This window comes from Schistocerca gregaria, chromosome 5 (assembly GCF_023897955.1).
Source record: "Schistocerca gregaria isolate iqSchGreg1 chromosome 5, iqSchGreg1.2, whole genome shotgun sequence".
In the NCBI taxonomy this organism is placed as follows: Eukaryota; Metazoa; Arthropoda; class Insecta; order Orthoptera; family Acrididae; genus Schistocerca; species Schistocerca gregaria.
In genome coordinates, this window is record NC_064924.1 from 310,608,335 (window position 1) to 310,627,247 (window position 18,913).

Consider the following 18,913-nt stretch of genomic DNA (forward strand, 5'->3'; position numbering starts at 1 on the left):
ATCTGTCAGCAGTCACTCATTCATCTCCCAGGACACAAGCTGTTTAGCACATTTATCTGTGTTAGAGTAAATCTCATATTCATGTGGAAGAACATTTTCTAAATGTTTGCATAGCATGTAACTGAGACAGGACACAGATACCAGCCCAGTGCTCACATAATTCAAAGCAAGAAACTCCCTGAAAACCACATCCAGGTTGGCCAGCTCACCATCTTTGAGTATTAACCTGTGGGGCAGATTTGGTCTGGGTCAGGCTTGCCTCCCAATGTGCTCGAGGAAGTGTGTCAGCGTCTGGGATATGGTGAGGAGGGGCGGGGTGTGGGTTGGAGGTACATTGTTTTGAGTCAGAATCGCTTGATGGTAAGACAAGAAAAACTGTTGCAAGACTAATTTATTTTTATTCTGCTAGAGCTATACCATTGTTTAAACCTACCTCACTAGAGAACAGAATCACAGATAGAGCAGAAGGAGGGCTGCATGGGAATGAAAAGGAAGAGAGAAGCAGAGCACATGACAGGTACTCAGTGAATACGAAATCATGTATCCACTACCATAGACCTTCAGAGGACTTTTCAGTTCATAATTAACATGAGAACACTATTTACAATAAGCTATGCCCCCAGTCACCTATTATCAACATTCACTTAAACTTTCCCAACATACACATATACCTTCATTTATAAAATATTCTATAAAAGAAATGAAGAAAGGGAATGGATACTTAACCAGGGAAAACAGACACAAGGAACCAATTAGTTGTTACAAATCAAATGCTGCTATTTACTCTTGACTGCACTAATGTTGACAGTAGAACATCTCTGCCAATCCTATTTCTGATGTCAAAATATAGCAATCTAGTTTTCAATGACTATGATGTAGGTGTGGTGGCAATTCTTCTAGTTTGTCAGGATGGTGTTTGCTGCTCCCCCTTGAGTGTTGTGGGATCAATGGTTTGGCAAGTGCTACAGGAGTCTGTCAGAGGTGAAGGTGGCTGCAGACACTATTCGTGAAAACTCTTTATTATTCCAAAAATCTTAGAACAGCTAAAAGTGCATTCCCTCTTCATGTGGCATAGCATGGTGTGGATCTTTGGCATCCATGTTCATGGGCTTGGTCAAGTATCAATCTCAAGGACCTCAGCATCAAAGTAATGTCACAAAATTGTCAGTAACTGCCACACTCAGCACGACACAAGTTCGGAACAACCTTGAATACCAGACATTCCCAATAGTGCTATGACATGCTGAAATGGCATTTGGACTGTTGGGTTGTCAGCAAGGTTGCCAGGACAAGCCCAACTATGGAAGATGACAGAGGTATAGACATTTGGGGTAGGAACTCCAGTCTAGTGTGTGACTGGCGGCAGCTGGCACTGGTGGAGACTCGACAGCTCAGAGGGTAGGAAGGCCTCAGTTTGACCCTTGGCCCATCAGTGCTGCAGCTGAACACTGGCAGGCAGACCTGTCAGGATGATGGCGGAGCAGTAGTGATCGCAGGTGTGACATCTAAAAATTGTAAATTCATGAAATAACAAATCGTAATCACAGCAAATAATAAATTCTGAAAAAAAGTACTAGATTTTCTTGAAAAAATTGCCAATATACATCACCAAGAAGTAAAAGTTTGAATGGCAAAAATACAACTAAGAAAAAGTTTTAAATATATACTTAGCTGTGGTAAATGTAAATCAGTCATCTGCCTGGATATTTTGCAGCTAAGGTAATAATCAACCAACTGTTTCAGATTACTTTCCATTTACTGTATTCAATTTCACTAGACAAAACAATACATAATTTTGCACAGTTTTGGTGTTAACATGATCTGGCAATAACTAACACAGACTTCAGACTTAAGACACACTCATTAACACTGTTACCACCACTACTACTACTACTACTAGTACTACTACTGCTACTACAAATATACTAATACTACTGTGAGCAGCACTGACCAAGTATAAATAACATTCAACAATTACAAAATTTCAAAGTATAGTTACAGCATCCACATAATTAAACTCATCATTTTAAGTTATGAATCTTCTGGACCATTACAAGGTCAAGCTGGGTACTGAGGTGCACAACAATTCGATGATTTGTCAATTTGATTACCTACCTGTCCACGCAGCCAGATTTATATGCGTCACAGTGCATTTGTTGTGGTGCTACTGCCACAGATGTCATATACACTGCAGACCAAAGTGCTCACTGACCAGCAAGTATACGGCAGTGTCACATGGCTCCTGTGGCTTAATGCTATACCACTATACTGCAATGTTGAGCACTTTTCGCTAGGGCTGTGCTGTTACAATCAAAAGCCCCACAACAACATCACATTGAAGTAAGATTGATGAATGCATACTAAATGTAAATGGAATCCTTTTATTTGTCTGACATGATCTTTAACGGTGTGTGTTAAAATTTCTCCCCATTTGGCTAATGTCATTTTTTTGCATTCTTTGCAATTTATTTTGTAAATTCTGTATTTATTGAAAAGCAGCTCTTTCTGTATTTTGTGATGTAAAATGTCACCTTTCAAGAAATTCAGAATTTACAAAATATATTATGGAAATTGCAATAAATTTTACATTGGTCAAATGGGGAGAAATTTTAATGTATTAAAGAGCATGTCAGTCACAGTGGAAGTAACCCATTCATGTTTAGTGTGCATTTGAGAGAAAGAAGCCATTCAGTGTTAGGTATTGACAAAACATGAAAATTTTTACACAGAGCAGATAAGGAAAAACCAACAACAAAAACACTGTTGGAAAGTGGGGTTTTGGCCAATAAGGCCTTTCTCAAGAATAGACCACAGTCTCTGGCAGCTGGAGCCAGACTGTGTGTGTGTGTGTGTGTGTGTGTGTGTGTGTGTGTGTGTGTGTGTGTGTGTGTGTGTGTGTGTGTGGGTGGGTGGGTGGGTGGGTGGGTGGATGGGTGGATTTTGTCTATTTTCAACGATATTTTCGTAAAAGACAGTGTTGACCAAAAGGTCACTTTCCGACAGTCTTTTTATTGTGCCTACCTGCGGCTCAGCATTTCCATTGTATGGTGAGTAGTAGCTATTCTTCTGATAGTACTGTTACCGTCTGTCCAGGATTTTCCATTGTTCAAAGAGATTTAGATACATGAGCATCTCAAAAAATTGTCAATACTAATGTTAAATGAGCAGATAGGCTTGCATAACAGAAATTTTTTAGACAGTTTCATCATAGTCTTTCATATTCTTATCTCTGCATAGAAGGGGTTTACAATTTTACTAATGATGAAAATTGTAAATTTTAGTATTTTGCTTTCAGGAAATGAACACATGAGATCATTTAAGCAAAAAATATTACTAGAAAGACACTTGTTTTTATATAGCACTAATGAATGTAAATTATTTTAGTGTTTGATAGTATTATAAACAATTAACAGTATTGTTAATAATTTTAAAATTGACAGATAGATATATTGTTGATATTCCAATCTGGAGCTTCCATTGTTTCAGACGTAAGGACAGTTTTACTACAGTAGCAAGGGAACGTAACGTTGTGCCACTTTATGATTTGTATAACAACAACAGGTGCAGAGGCTATTTTCAGCAATAACATATAAAATTGAGGCCAGTTTTTGAAAAGAAGTAGTAAAACCACAAAGCATAATTGCAGCAATAATGGAAGTTTGATAACACCTACAATGGTTATAACCAGTGCTGTTTTTCTGGGGGAACCCTGGGGAATGCGAGCCCCCAAAATTTTTTGTCGACAAAGTAATTTTTATACGATGTTGAGAACTTGGAAGAGTGCCAAAGATTTATTCAATGGATGTAATTTTTTTATTTCATTTTTTTGTGTCGGTAAATGCAAAACGAATGATACCAGTGCAGTTTTTGGTAGGAAAAGCAATGTCACTGACTGTTTGAAGAATTTCAAAGCTACGGCAACCGTTCTCGACAACTTAATTGCAGGCAGCCAGTTCAACAAGCATATACTGCCTTCATCCACTAATAGTGGGTGATGGTAGTACTAAACTGATATGCATACGCGCAAACACCAAACTACCATTAGATGTCTCTATGGTCCCACTAGCACAATCCTTCATGATTCATTGCCATCTTTGTTTTGTTCTTTATTTGTTTGTGTTTGCTGTTCTGTTCTTGTCAGTTGTGTGAAGTTTTACAGTGTGTCCTGTCTTTCGTTGCAACTCGTAAGTTAAGTTGTAGGTGAGAGATGAGCAGAGAAAACTAACAAAAAAAAAAAAAACTATCAATAATTCGTGTGCGAGTGAAAAGCCAGGAAATTCAACACCAGTGGATGATGAAAGTGAAACTGTAAACCTTCATTTGAGCTGTAGTAAAGTCAGCTGAAGAGTCTGATATCTTTCTTATTTATTTATTTTTTATTATTTTTTTATATTTAGACATGTTGATGACATCATGGCTAAAAGCAGACAGGTGGTATCCCATGATTCAGTTATAAGTAATTTTCGCTGCATTATATCCAATGCTGGAGTACCCTTAAACTTTTTTTTAGAAAAAAAGCACTGGTTACAACTTTGTCATTGTCCACCAAGAAAGAAGTTTAATGAGAATTAATGGCATGTATGCAAGACTGCAGTTACATGACTGCAGCTCTGTCTGGTGATAACATTCTCTCTGCAAAATGAGAAGTCTCAACATGCTTTCTGGTTGATGCATGTTTCCTATGATTTGTAGCAGGTATATGGGCATATGAGCATGGAAAAGTAGATAGTATGCTAGTGCCTGTAACATTTTAAAGTGTCTATGTGAGAATGTTTCCAGCCACTCATTACACAGACATTTTTTAAAAATGTGGCACACAATCACCAATATCGTTTAAATAATTTAAACAATAACTGTAATACGCAAGCATAATAGTATCCAATAATATGTGTTACTTATTTACTGTGCTTTCGGCATTACACTGCAGACCCAAGGTCTAAACTGGCCAGTAACGTAATTTACATGCATGGTGCATTAAATGAATAAAATGGACAGCCTATTATGGTTAAAATAGTTGCATCATTTATAAGTTCCACATTTGTTGTTCATTTTAATAAGGGTTATTAGTTTGAAAAGCAGTTGTCATCCTTCCTTGAATTCCATCAGAGAAATGTGCAATCGAATGTTCAGGAAGTATAATTGCGCATCAAACATAATAGGTCCAGTCATTTAACACTGCCCTGGTAGCTATAAAAGCATCAGCAAGTCAGCCCACTACCCAAAAAAGTAAGCTGGGGGAAATCTTTAAGTCCTAGTCTTCAGATTTAAGAGTTTTGCTCTATTTGAGATTACAGAGCAAGTATAGCACTTAAGTTATCAGCAGACTCATAAAATGTGATTATAAGACCCTCTGAGGAAGATGTTGGATAACCTTATGTGGTCTGTCTACCCAAAAAAGTAAGCTGGGGGAAATCTTTAAGTCCTAGTCTTCAGATTTAAGAGTTTTGCTCTATTTGAGATTACAGAGCAAGTGTAGCACTTAAGTTATCAGCAGACTCATAAAATGTGATTATAAGACCCTCTGAGGAAGATGTTGGATAACCTTATGTGGTCTGGTGTGAATTATAGTCACCAGTATACATGGTTTCCTGGTCAAATTTAGATCATACTCGAGTGCCAGACCCGAGATGGTAACATTCACTACAGCCATTCCAGCCATTTTTAATCCCTGAAATGCACTTCAGTTGCTCATGGCCATACGTTTTGGGGCCTACATCTCGTATCTTCGGAAATATCCACAACTCGCAACAATCCTCAAGATGATGAGTCTTCAGATAACTCTGTATCCAATGATATTTCAAAGATTCTCAAGAGCTCCTGATCAAAACAAAAGCACAAGGAGCAGCCAATGACTGTCTGAGAGAAAACATGTACCACTTAAACATGATGGCATACCACAAGCTGTTTACATCTAAAACTTACTTCCCTGTACATGATGTCATATTTAAGAAATATACTTTCACTACAATTTTCAATAACATTGTTGCAGAAACAATACCATGCAAATGTTTCCAGTCGATTTGGCATGTAAATGATAATGCACACATATCACAGCAGACTGTTATTGCTTTTTACGAGTCTCTCTGTGCTGGAAAGTAGTTATTGAGTCAAGAATACAGTGTATCGAAAGGGACATCATTTCAGAAGGTGATCTCCTCACCAAGAAAGATAACATTATTCACTTCAAAGCAGCACAAAAGTGGAGATTTATTTTGAGTGTGATTGACAGATGCCAATAACTGAACCAGTCATCAAACCTCTGCATATCTTCCTGCATTTTGCTATTCTTCAGGCATCATAGCCTCCCTATAGATTACAGCACAGTCTGTGAACAGCCTCATGCAGTTTCCAGCCCTCCAAATACAGAGGAATTCACGCCTTTGCAGTTATGTGAGATTTACACCTTTTCTTACCTTGTTTGACTCCACAGTACTCTTTCAGCTTCAGTTATTTATAAAGAAATAACAACTCATAATTCCTGTGGTATTATCAGCTGCAATGAAAAAAGTAAGTTCAGCTGACTGACCACATTCTGGGAAATTAGAAAGTCAGTTATGTGGTACTGCTTCTATTGTAGGATTTTATTCTCTGGAAAAGAAATATGTTTAAATTTTTTGATATTTATTTTTGTGTTTTGTAAATATGTGTTAAGCATGGTATAACCATACCATGCATAATCATGGCTGGGGCCTTCATTGCAATAACAGATTGGTGCACATATTCAGGAAATATTATTAATCCTATTCTGCACGTGTTTTGAACTTGTGCTTTGATCCATAATCATGATAAATTTATTAAATGCATCCATTTTTTATACAAAATCGTTTTTATTCAACAAAATAAATCTTTTTTTATGCCATGATTAACTAATTATGATTTCATAATCTTCTTCAGTTTTCAAGAACTTCTTCATAAAAGAAAGTCAATCTTTATTTATTCATAGCTACTAAAGCAACTTCTGCAAAGTATACCAACAACAAATTATAACTAGCGCTAATCCCCTAACACTGATCATTCTAGAAATTACTTGTAACAGTTCTCTACACCAGTAAGTATGATATATTATGAAAAAACAAGCTCCTTTGAAAAGCCGTGGCTCCTTCTCTTAGATTATTCAGCTGCTGGCTATATCTGCCACATTATACTAAGTATTTGTGTGGCTTCACAGAATTTTGACTGTTTATATACTGGAAAAGCTTGACAAAACTGTTTAATAGCCTGAGTCTATACATGGGGAACATTAACCCTCAAGAATATAAAGTGCACTAACCACAAATAAAATGGTTTTGCATGGTTCCATTGTTATTTCACAATTAAAAGCCCATACCTATTCCTTCATTATTGCTTCAGGTAACATAGTAATAAATTGTGTTGTCAGACATTCAATTGAGCAGCAGTAATACAAAATACCAAGTGAGCTAGGCAAGAAAAAAAATCACCCAGATTGTGAGCTAGCAGCATAATCCCACAATGAGGCAGATGTCTAAGAGATAATAAGTAATTGAATAAGTGGCTGTCTGGTATCTGCTGCAACTGCACTGTTTAATGTTTCAAAAAGATCATTACTGTCTCAGTAACACCTGTCCATGGCCAAAGAGAATGAAAGTTTATTCCATTATTGTTTAATGAAACAGTGCTTTATCTTCTATTATTTGAGATTATTTGTCATTGTTTATTTAAACTAAGATTAAACTGTTATTTAACCCATACAGTGTACAAAGTGCACAGCATATCTGCTTGTATTATGAAAAATGGCACACCAGTTGAGGGTTAATAAAACTGACAAACTGCAGGGCTGGAATCCTGATTGGAAATGGAGGAAAAAGGTACTGTGAACACATGTCCAGAAATTTATTGTTGCCACAGTAGATGGTGCTGACGAATGACAGTTCCTCTGACCATTTGTAATTCTTTGCGAAGCGAAAGAGGAAGAATATAAAATAGAGCTTTTTGATGTTATCCCATACTGACTCTCTCAACCTCACATGAAGAAGCTTAAAGTAATCATAGAACATATGTTATTAGGACATCTCGATCATTCTATTTTCCCCCTGTTGTACCCACGGGGCAGGACGAGATATGTCCAAATGTGGACTTATCAGCCTTAAGCAAAAAAGTTTTTCTTCAGTCAGTACCATTACCTGATCTGCATATGTGTTTGGCTGGTTTCAGAATGAGAGGTACTATCAGATTCCATTAGCTGAGGGAGAAGATGCTGTAATGGGTTTTACCATAACTGGAACCTTTATGAGTTCCATTTTGGATACCTACAAGTGCTGTGGTCCTCTCCAGAGTTATGTACAAGGTTTTTTTTTAGATCTGAAGTTTTGCTGTAATTGTGACTAACCTGATGATGTAGTAGTTTTCAGTTGAAGTTTCTGTGAATGTCTTGAGCATATTAAAGAAGTCCTTCAGCATCTTTGCAGTGCCATGTTCACTGTTAAGCCACCAAGGTTGAGAGAAAGGGGAAAAAATATAGTGTAGTCAGGAGGTTTTCTTTTTTTTGTGTGTGTGTTTCATTCTAGAAAATGATTTAAAAGTCTGGCATTTTGAGAGTTTTTAACCTCTTAACTTAATAATTTTTTTAAATGATAAACCTCCTATAATTAATGATATTACATATAGACATATAAAGACAGCTCTTACAGTTCAAAATAATCAGTTACAATGGTTTCAAGATCACCAGTAATAAAATCCCAAGTATACTCATATGCTAGACTTTGACTAAAATATCCTGAAACTTGAAGTTCATCTGCTTGGAGGCCATTTACAGCCATTCATGGACTTCATGTTCCCAAACAATGATGGAATGTTATGGATGACAATGCACCATGTCACTGGGCCACAGCTGTTCAGAATTGGTTTGAAGAACATTCTGGACAGTTCGAGCAAATGATTTCACTGCCTAAATAACCTGACATAAATGGCATTTACCATCTATGGTACATAATCAAGAGGTCAGTTTATTCACAAAATTCTGCACTAGTAACAATTTTGTAATTATGGATTAATTGTTGAGTCCATGCCACATTAAGGTGCTGCACTATGCCAGGAAAAAGAAGGTCTGATGCAATATTAGGAGATAACCCATGGCTTTTGTCACCTCAGTGTATTATGTTGCCTTCTGTATTGTGTTTTCTCTTTAAGCAGCCTCAAAAATTTCCTTAATAGCTTTCTTTTCATGGTTTCCAGGATTTTCATCATTGCCATTTTTGTTTAAATATTCTGCTACTTAAAGTGCTTCTGGTTGAATTACTGTAGATTATTCTCTACATTTACCATTGAGTGTTATTGATTTCTTCTTATATACATCCTTATTGAAGTAGATATTGTTCTCAGTTTTTCTATATTAGAAACTCAGTGTCATCCCACTAGGAACCTGTAAGTTTGGGTGAGAAATATAAACCAAAACTGGGTGAATAATTACTGGAAAAGATTTCATGGGGGAAGAAATTAAGGATCCTGCAGGTAAAACAGCAGGGTAACATACTGGATGAATAAATTATGTTTTGGGAGGTAATTTTCGAAAGCAATGAATATTAATGTAAGTGATGGCAGAAAAACTAATAATAGTTGTAAAGAAGAGATAGAGTTTGATTCAGAGGTGCTCACAAATTTCTATAGTCTGTCACAAAATGAAATTTTAAAAGTGGAAGAATTTTCAGATTTTCTTTTGATAAGTATGGTATAAATAAGTTGATGAATTATGAGGAAGTAGAAGTTAAGAGCAATTTTGTTGACTCTGATAATGACACTTGTGGATACCCATGTACTGGGCATAAAGAAGTTTTTTCATTTATTGTGATGAGAATAATGATGACATTGTTAATAATGATAGAGGTGAGTTTGATTACGATGTTAAAGAAGTTGTGGAATTTAGCGATTTAAATGGTAGTAATGAATATAGCTGGGGAAGTCAGGATACTGCTAGAGAAACCCAGAAGAATCATATTATGCCAGTCAGCATCAGTAAGTCAGTGACCAATAGTGGAAATAAGAAAGAGTATGAAAAGAACGTAAGACATCAAATTTTGAGGATTGTTTGGAATAACTGTAATGACAATAACAATAAAATCAGAGTTAATTTAAGAGAAATTTGTCAGAAGATGCAGCCAGATTGGTAGGAAGAAGTGACAAATAAGTCAGGTAATGGGGACCCTAAATTTAAAAATTTTCCTGTAAATAAAAATGTGAGAATGAGGGTGAATCTGCTGTGTACTTATGAGTGCATTACAACAAAAAAAGGAAGCACTCATAGAGAAATGTTGAATATAAAATATTGAGTTCAGTGAAATTGAACATGATCTATTATATGAAGAAGACAAAAAATGTGAGATACAGGAAAGTCCATACATTTACATTTCAAACTGGTAAATCTTTGACAGACACTGTCAATCCTGCTTGAGGGATTTCTGAAGAATTAAGGGACAAAAATAAATATAGCTCTGAATTCACTGACATGCCTGTTAGTTGTTAAAATAAGGGTAGTAACAAGGTGACATAGTAAAGTTGTGAAAAACAGGTTTAACATAGGTGATATAGAATTTATGCAAGGATATCTTGTACTACCTGATTTAAGTGAAAATTTTATTTTATAAGGGACTGGATTGTAATGGCCACAGTGAAATTTGATTGGTGAAGTAAAGAGTTTGTATTTCTGGAACCCAAAAGTAAAATTGTGCTAAATACTAATCTTGCTTTAAATGTTAAACTTGTTGAAGTGAGTAAATAGTAACAACCAAATCAAATTGGGAGGGGGGGGGGATAACTTATGCAAATGAAAGGCCATACTTTGAGGATGAAGATGGCTGCTGAAAAATATTGCACTATGGTAGGAAAAAAACTAGACGAGGCAGAGAAGTTACATCTTGAACAGTACGAAAAATTAAATGAACTATTATGGGAATGCATAACAGTCACTTCAACTACATAAAAGAAATCACAGTTATGTAACCATCTGCTACAACTTATATCAGTTTTTGTAAAAAGTTTCTTGAACTATTTCAAAGAAAAATACAAAATCAAATTTTTATTATCAATTATTTACACCATTTTGCAGTGCACTGTTACAATGTCTGTTGGTGACTTCAATTTAAGATTTAATTTTGTAGCAAGAAATTCCATAGGGTACTATCTGAGAAAAACTCATTTGGTCAAATCAGTGATTTCAGGTTATTGTAATTGATTCCAATAGTTTTGCTGATCCTAAAAAGTTTCAGCTCTTGTTCGATTGAAAATATTTTAAGCAAAAAGGTATAAATTCAACAAGAATTTTCTGGTAAAGAAATCCAAGATTAAACATTAGACTTTTCTCACAATAGAGAATATTTCATCATTCCAGGATGAAATGTATCTCTTCTGCAGTAAACTTGATTAAATCATACACAAAAAATGTAGTTAATTGGGTACAATATTCTATTTATAGCAAATATGATAAAATATCAGTTGCTACATATATTTTAGCGAATAAGTGACAATTTTGTTTGGTTAGAATAAAACTGAAAACCTATCCATTGACTTATTTTTTCCCTCCTAATGAAATAAGTTGCAAACTACGTAACTATTTACTCATGATTATTAACAAGCAATTAAAAACACACTCATTATTATATACAAGAAATGTGACCCTTTATTAACAACCAAAATTCCTAATACAACATTTAGACAGTCTGACCTCACACATCATTCTAAAAAGTACATAATTATTAAAAATTATCCTTTTCTGCATCATAGTTCCAAGTGTGTATTTTACATACCAAATTTGGACAAATAGCCTGCATCTCGTGCTCGTGTGGTAGCATTCTTGCTTCCCACGCCTAGGTTCCCGGGTTCGATTCCCGGCGGGGTCAGGGATTTTCTCTGCCTCATGATGGCTGGGTGTTGTGTGATGTTAGGTTTAGTAGTTAGGTTTAAGTAGTTCTATGTCCTAGGGGACTGATGACCATAGATGTTAAGTCCCATAGTGATCAGAGCCATTTGAACCTTTTTTTGTGGACAAATAGATTATCCCATCTTATGAACAACCAATACAAAACAAATGGAAGTAGTATAGATTATGCCTGATCTCAGCACTAACTTATTTTAATATGGTGCTCAAAAGAAGTAGCATGTATGGAGTGAGGTGCTGCAATGATTAATATGCTGGACTCACATTCAGGAGGATGATGGTTCAAACCCAAGTCCAGCCATCCAGATTTAGGTTTTCTGTGATTTCCCTAAATCACGCCAGGCAAATTCTGGGACGTTTTCTTGGGGTTGTGTTCCATCTCTAATGATCTCATTGTGGACAGGATGTCAAACTCAACTTCTTTCAAGAAGCAGTATGTCTTACAAACGGTTGGCTCTTAAATATTACTTTCTACAGAAATTATTTAACATTTCTGAATAACTTTTACCAACGAGTATAATAAGTTGCTATACCAGTACTCTTTGCTTTTATTTCTGGACATCATTTTTTAATTCTGCAGCTGTTGCCTGCCTGGTTTCACTCACTAACATCTGGCATCACTAGTGACTGAACTGTCCTTCCATGTGTCTCTAGAATGCACTGTCTTTTTTTCACTCATTTCCTTGGGATGCATTATATGACAATGAACATAAAATACAATAGTGTCAAAATATGTTCTTCTCTGCTACTCCACTACATTTAGATTCTTAATAGCTACTGCAAAAGATAACTGTGTGACGTACACATTTTTGATGACTAATCAGCATTCAGACATTATTAGTTTGAAGCCAAAATGACACATGTAAGGTGGAAAAATGGGAAAAGACCGATACCATCTTCCAAAAAGAAATACAATGTTACAGACTTTTCCCTAACTTGCAGGCTAAATTACGTGAAGAGTGCACTTACACTTACACTCAGTGGGGTGAGTGGTGGTGGTGATGGGTCAGAGTGGTGGAAACACTGGTGACAGTAGAGAATATGTTATTTAACTTTGGTATTGCTTTGTTATGGTTCAGTGAGGCAGAAAACACTTCATTCTGTTGATCCTCACCAGAGCGGATGTAGGAGCCGTGGCTTCCGCCCTGGTGAGAGGATGCTACATTGGTACACTTGTTGCTGTTGGTAGGACTAGGTACTACTGGATTAATCTTCAACTTCATAAATCTATTTTTCATCCCTCACTTGGTGAATCCAGTCTATGGCAACTTCGATTATCCCTGGATAAGGTTTCAGAATGGCTCATCATTTCACATATGAAAGAGCTATGTAAAGGAAAACCACAGTCACTATGGTGCCAGCGACTGAGACACTCCAGGTCACAGATACCTGACGTCTAACATCGCAACACTGTTCCATATGCTGCACATACTCTGTACTTCCAAAATTAAAACATTTTACATTCATCACAAACACATTTCTGTAATCCCCGACACCCATTGACACATCAGTTTCCTCAAACTTGAACAGTTGCATGGGGACCTTTAGGTGTCCCAGTGTGCACTTTCCTACACATCTCTAGTGCTAAACCTCTTAGGACAGCATAAAGTACATGTTGCTAAGCTTCCTGTAGTAACATGTTGTTTATCCCCTCACTATGTGTTAACTCATAAGAATGTATGTTACATTTGGAAGAGTTAGAGTGATTACTAAATCTTCTGCACCCCATAATGTGAAGCAGATGACAATATTTATAGGAATGGCCAGTTTTTTTTAGGAAGTTCATTCCCGAATTTGCCCAAAAGGCAGCCCCCTTGAATCTTTTGATGAAAAAGGGAGTGAGGTGAGTTTCAAGATGCTGCTTTTCCTGCTATCAAAGAAGCCTTGATGGTAGCACCAGTGTTAGCATTGCTGGATTTTGATGAGACGTTTATTGTACAGACTGATGCATCACAGACAGATATAAGGGCCATGCTCCTACAAGAACACAGTGAAGGGCTTTGTCTAGTTGCTTTTGCTTCGAGTTCACTTTATCACTTTGAGTAACAATATTCTGTTTACGAGCTTGAAGCATTCGCAGTCTTATTTATTCTGGAAACATTTTAGATGTATTTGGAGCAACAGATGTTTAAACTTACAATCAGGCCATTAATTGGGAGCTGGAGTGCCATAGAAGAACTGGGTAGATAGCTTCATAGGTGACATGAATATCAGCTGTTCAGCTCAGTATAAGGAACTTCTAAGGCATGAATAACATGGTTGAGGATGCCTTAAGTCGTATGTTTGAGGATCATGACCAGAATGAATCAGATCTGGAATGAGACCAATGTGATACTGGCCGATTATCCTGAACTGTTTCATGAAATTGAGAATCATCAGAGTCAGAATTCAGTGTTAAAGCTGGTGATGGACAAGATCAACAATGGTGAGGACAGCTACCCATATCTATTGAAAAAAGGAGTTTTGTGTTGTCAGAAATGAGGTGAAACTTGGAAAGTACTTGTGGTGCCAGCTGCTGCAGTAGTTTCTCTTCTATGTTCCTTTCATGTATCCCCAGTGAGCAGTCACCTTGAATTGTTTAAAACTAGAGAGAAGTTTTCTTGTCAAGGAACGTCAAGACTGTGCATCGCAGAATACCTTGTCGGGATATGTAGCCTCACAATCATCCAAGGATTCTATGGAAAGAATATTTGTATATTTTGTAGGTCCACTGCCATGTTCTAAGAAACGAAATGTACATATATTTGTCATTGTGAACACTCTCTCCAGATTTACCTGGTTAATACCTACCGGAATGGATACTGCAAGGCCAGCAGTAGAGACTCTGAAATGTATATTCAGGATGGTCCTAGCAGAGTCCTGGTATCTGATAATTCTACCATTTTCATCTCTAATGAATTAAATAACTTTTTGTTCGATATTGTGGTGAAATATCACTGGACTGTATCATACTACTCCAATTCCTCTCTCACTGAAAGGGTCAACTGAAATCTCTGGGCAGTCCTTATCACTTACAATCAGGAGAATAAGTCAAAGTGGGATGAAACCTTGAGTTGGTTGGCCTGTGCCCTTAATGAGGTGAGACAGGAGAACCATTTGAATATGCTGGCTCGACTGATGTTTGCTTATATTCCAAATTCTCATCTGAGCAGCTTCTGGGAAATTGAGGGTTTGTTACCTCAGAGATTTTCAACTTCCAACAGTAAAAAGTAGTACTGTAAGGCCTGGAGAACTGTGCAAATGCTGCACAGAGGACAGAATTTTTTGGAAGAATTTTGCACCCATGAGCAAGGCTAGCAAAAAAAATCTCTAATAAATTGCTAATTCAGTTTAAGGGTCCCTTCATCATTCAGGGGTTTGTTATGCCTGTCGTGATAAGATAGCAAGATGCTCAGAGCAGTAGAGTTCTCTGAGCATGTGTATAACAGATCAAGCTGTTTGGTTCAAAGACACCATCTACTGGATGTGACTCACCCCCATGAGTACCTTGAAGTTTTGTTTCCATATCAGAGGACTGGAGGGCTGGATTATTAAGTGTCAAGACTGGAATAAAATCAATCATTTTGTTTTCTTTAAATGAGTTTCAACAGTAAAAAAGTCAAGCTCTCCCAGATACTCAACACCCGTCGCCCGCTGTATGATGACAGGAAGGAAATGCCATCTCAGTCCTGATGGAGTTCTGGATCTTGCCCAACCCCCCAGGAAGACCTCCCACAGGAATGGATGGTAAGACTTGAACCCAGGTCACATGTGAAACACACTGTGTTATGTTCCCTGAAAGTAAGACCAAAATCACCCCCTTTGTCCTGGAAGTAACTTAGTGCAAACTTAGCAGTGGGCTTAACAACTTAAACTTCCAATGAACATTTCATAGCTCTAATGGGTCCTTGCCAGAAGCTCAACTACTCAGCCCCACAATAGATGTAAATATCACAGGACAAGAGAAGGCGGTAGGCATCTTCAATACTGGGATAAGGTATTAACCATCAGAGACATAAGTGACAGGCAAAACAGATTCAAGCCTTAGCAACAATATTCTTACAACTTAAACTTAATAGTGGCCAAGTTAATGATTACTAAATTCTACTAACAGGGCTCAGATTTAGCAACAAGGCTTTTAAAACTTACAAAACTAAAAAGAACTGGCGAATTGTGTGATTACTACATTCAAACAGAACAGGCTAACAGGGCTTAGTAACAAGGCTTTTAAAACTTACTATACTAAACCTATTACTGGCCAAGATCAATGACCACTACATTCAAGCTACTGTCACCTGGATGCACTTTAGATCACAGAGCCAAAACTGCAATCCAATAGCTTAACCGTAACAGGGCATAGCAATGCAAGCCACGCTGAACACAGGTCAGGCTGTAACTGTAACCCAGCTCATCAGTTGCAGTCCAGCACTCTTACTTAAAATTTCCTAACTGCAGTGGTGCACCATTTTACTGTTCTACAGAAGCAAAGTGTTTTACTTGAGGAACACAAACTGCAATACAACCACCCCAAATGGCAACATATACACATTATTACAAAAACTTTAGAGCCAGTTCAAAGGAACAATATGATAAAAGCTCCAATCATACAACACCCTACACTGCCAGGACATCATGACTACACAATACAGCACAGGAATGTCTCAACTGTCCACAGTCCAAGTTTCAGTTTTTCTTTCTTTTTTTTCTTTTTCTTTTTTTTAACACAATGTACCCACACAACAGACAACCAGTGCCTCCCCCTTTTGGGTTACACAATAGCAGCAACCAGATATGGGCCATCCAGAATCGCCACAGCCATGAATGGTATCACTGCTGGCAGACCACTTTCCATCAGACTACTATGATGTGTCCATGTGCTAACACTTCATTGAAACTAATGAAACTTTTGCCATCAACACTGCCACCAGAAGCAATTCTTACAACATGTCATAATGGCCTCATCACACCACAACAAGACAAGGAAATCAAACGCAACACCTCTAGAGTGGTAGCAGTTACTCCATAAGGTTTGTTTCTGTCACTTTACTTTGGTGGACATGCTTTTGTAGTTATCCTTATCAACAAACAGGTTATTAAGCATAGCTGGTGTCAGAGCCAATCCCTGTAATAACTCATAGTGACTGCACCTCACAAAACAAGACATGGAAATCAACATGCTGCACGCAGTTGAAGAATAATGCTAACAATTTCCAGTTGTTACTGGCACTTTAATGCGATAGAAAAACCAAGAAACTAAGGATCCAATGTAGCTATCTTCACCAGTTCTCCTAGTCAGCCACTGTGGCAACAGCATGCGGCTTCTTATAGTTGGTGTGGTCTATCGGGATTGTCTTCGTAAGGTAGAAATATTGTCTTCTTAGGGTAGATTTTCACCACTTACTTGAACCCAGCGAGCTACATTAAAGAAACACACCAGGAATGACCAGCCAAGCCTAACAACAAAGAGTGGCTATTAATTACACTCTCCATTATCCTGACTGAATCCAACTAATAACCAAAATGATGAAGACCAGTGTAACTCTAAATCTCCATAACCATATTTCAACACTTTCACAGAGCTTAATGCGATTGAACTGGTGGCAGATACAGAAAAACCTCAAGGAAGGGGCGCTAAAGATATCTTGAGCTACCTTTACTTTTACTATAATAAAAAATAATCAAGTGACATAACATGCAAAGTGTATGAAAGTTTCATTTAAACTGATTATACACATATACAAGGCAATTTCATTTTATGATATAAAAAATTTACAGTTGTGGTTCTTTTCCTTAAATGATGAATTTTACGCACCTGTTCTTCCTGGCAAATTGGTTAATTACATCATCAATAGGACAATCAATGCCAGGGTGAGTGTTCAACAGAGCTAAGCCATTAATTCGATCCTCCCTCATTGTCGACCTCAGCCATGTCTTTGTACGTCACAATGTTGAAAAACTTTCTACTGTAGCAATAGATGCAGTTAGACAAGCAAATATTTTTTACAGCATGTGCAAAGTAGGATATTCAAATCTAGGGCAAATAGACATTGCTTGCGTAACAGAATCACAATAATTAAGGGTGTTTACGCTCATTTGCTTGTATTGAAGAGTCAAGTCAACTGACGACAAAAATGAATGAATAGTGTGTGGGCTGACTGGTGGGGACGGTGCAGTTGGCAATGTGGGGGTGAAGGGTGCACCCTCACCCCCCCACCCCCCCATATGTATCCGCCACTGCAATGGATACACTTGCTATTGGTAGCCATGACCCTGGTTACACAACTATGTCTCCTTGTTGTGATGCCCCTGTGCAATGCTGCAGCCATAAACACTGCCAGTCAAGAAACGAGTGTCCAGCCTAGCTTGCATTATTCTATGCTGTCACCTTTGACATCACTAGCTCCACCGTATGGACACTCATGCACCTACACACAACCAACACTCCATAGAATACAGACGAACAGTGGTAGAATCACAACAGTGCAAAATGCGAATTGCTGGAGGAGGAAACCAACCAGCCCATGTTCCCTAATCCTATGTGCTAAGTCTTCAACTGCTTCATTATGCCTTTTGGAAACCACACTGAGTTGCTCACAGAGAAACCATACGCAGTTCTATTTTGTACATCTTTCTTTGAACCCCCCTCTGAGATGATCAGAAGTCTTTACCTTGTGCAGCTCCTCTGTGGACCATATGAACAACATCGCTTCTCCTGTTAAATGTAACCTCATTATCTGTAATAACTGCTTATCTGACAAACCCCCTACATCAGCCAATGACCTAAGATCCTCCAAAATGCCAACACATCCTGATACAACCTATGACAAAAGGGAGAAACGAGGTTAGCAAAAACTAGATTCACTCCTAGAGTCTATAAATTTAATAATTCCCATCTTCCTCCATTAGTTTATAATTTGAAACTAACTTTCACTTAACTGAGATACCTGATTTACTAATTATTGTATATTTTCTTCCCTAGTGACACCCTGTGTTTCTTATTTTGTTATTGCCTCACCATAACCCATTTTCATGACTAATAATTAATAA

At 37.4% G+C, this 18,913-nt stretch overlaps 1 protein-coding gene across 1 annotated transcript in view; it reads right to left on the reverse strand.

Annotated features, from left to right (window-relative positions):
* Positions 1-919: 919 nt before the first annotated feature.
* LOC126272352 (uncharacterized) overlaps positions 920-18,913 on the reverse strand; it is a 156,789-nt gene continuing 138,795 nt past the window's right edge. Inside the window, exon 8 of the transcript XR_007549213.1 lies at positions 920-1,505. The gene's annotated coding sequence lies outside the window, so the exon portion shown is untranslated. The remainder of the gene's footprint in view (positions 1,506-18,913) is intronic.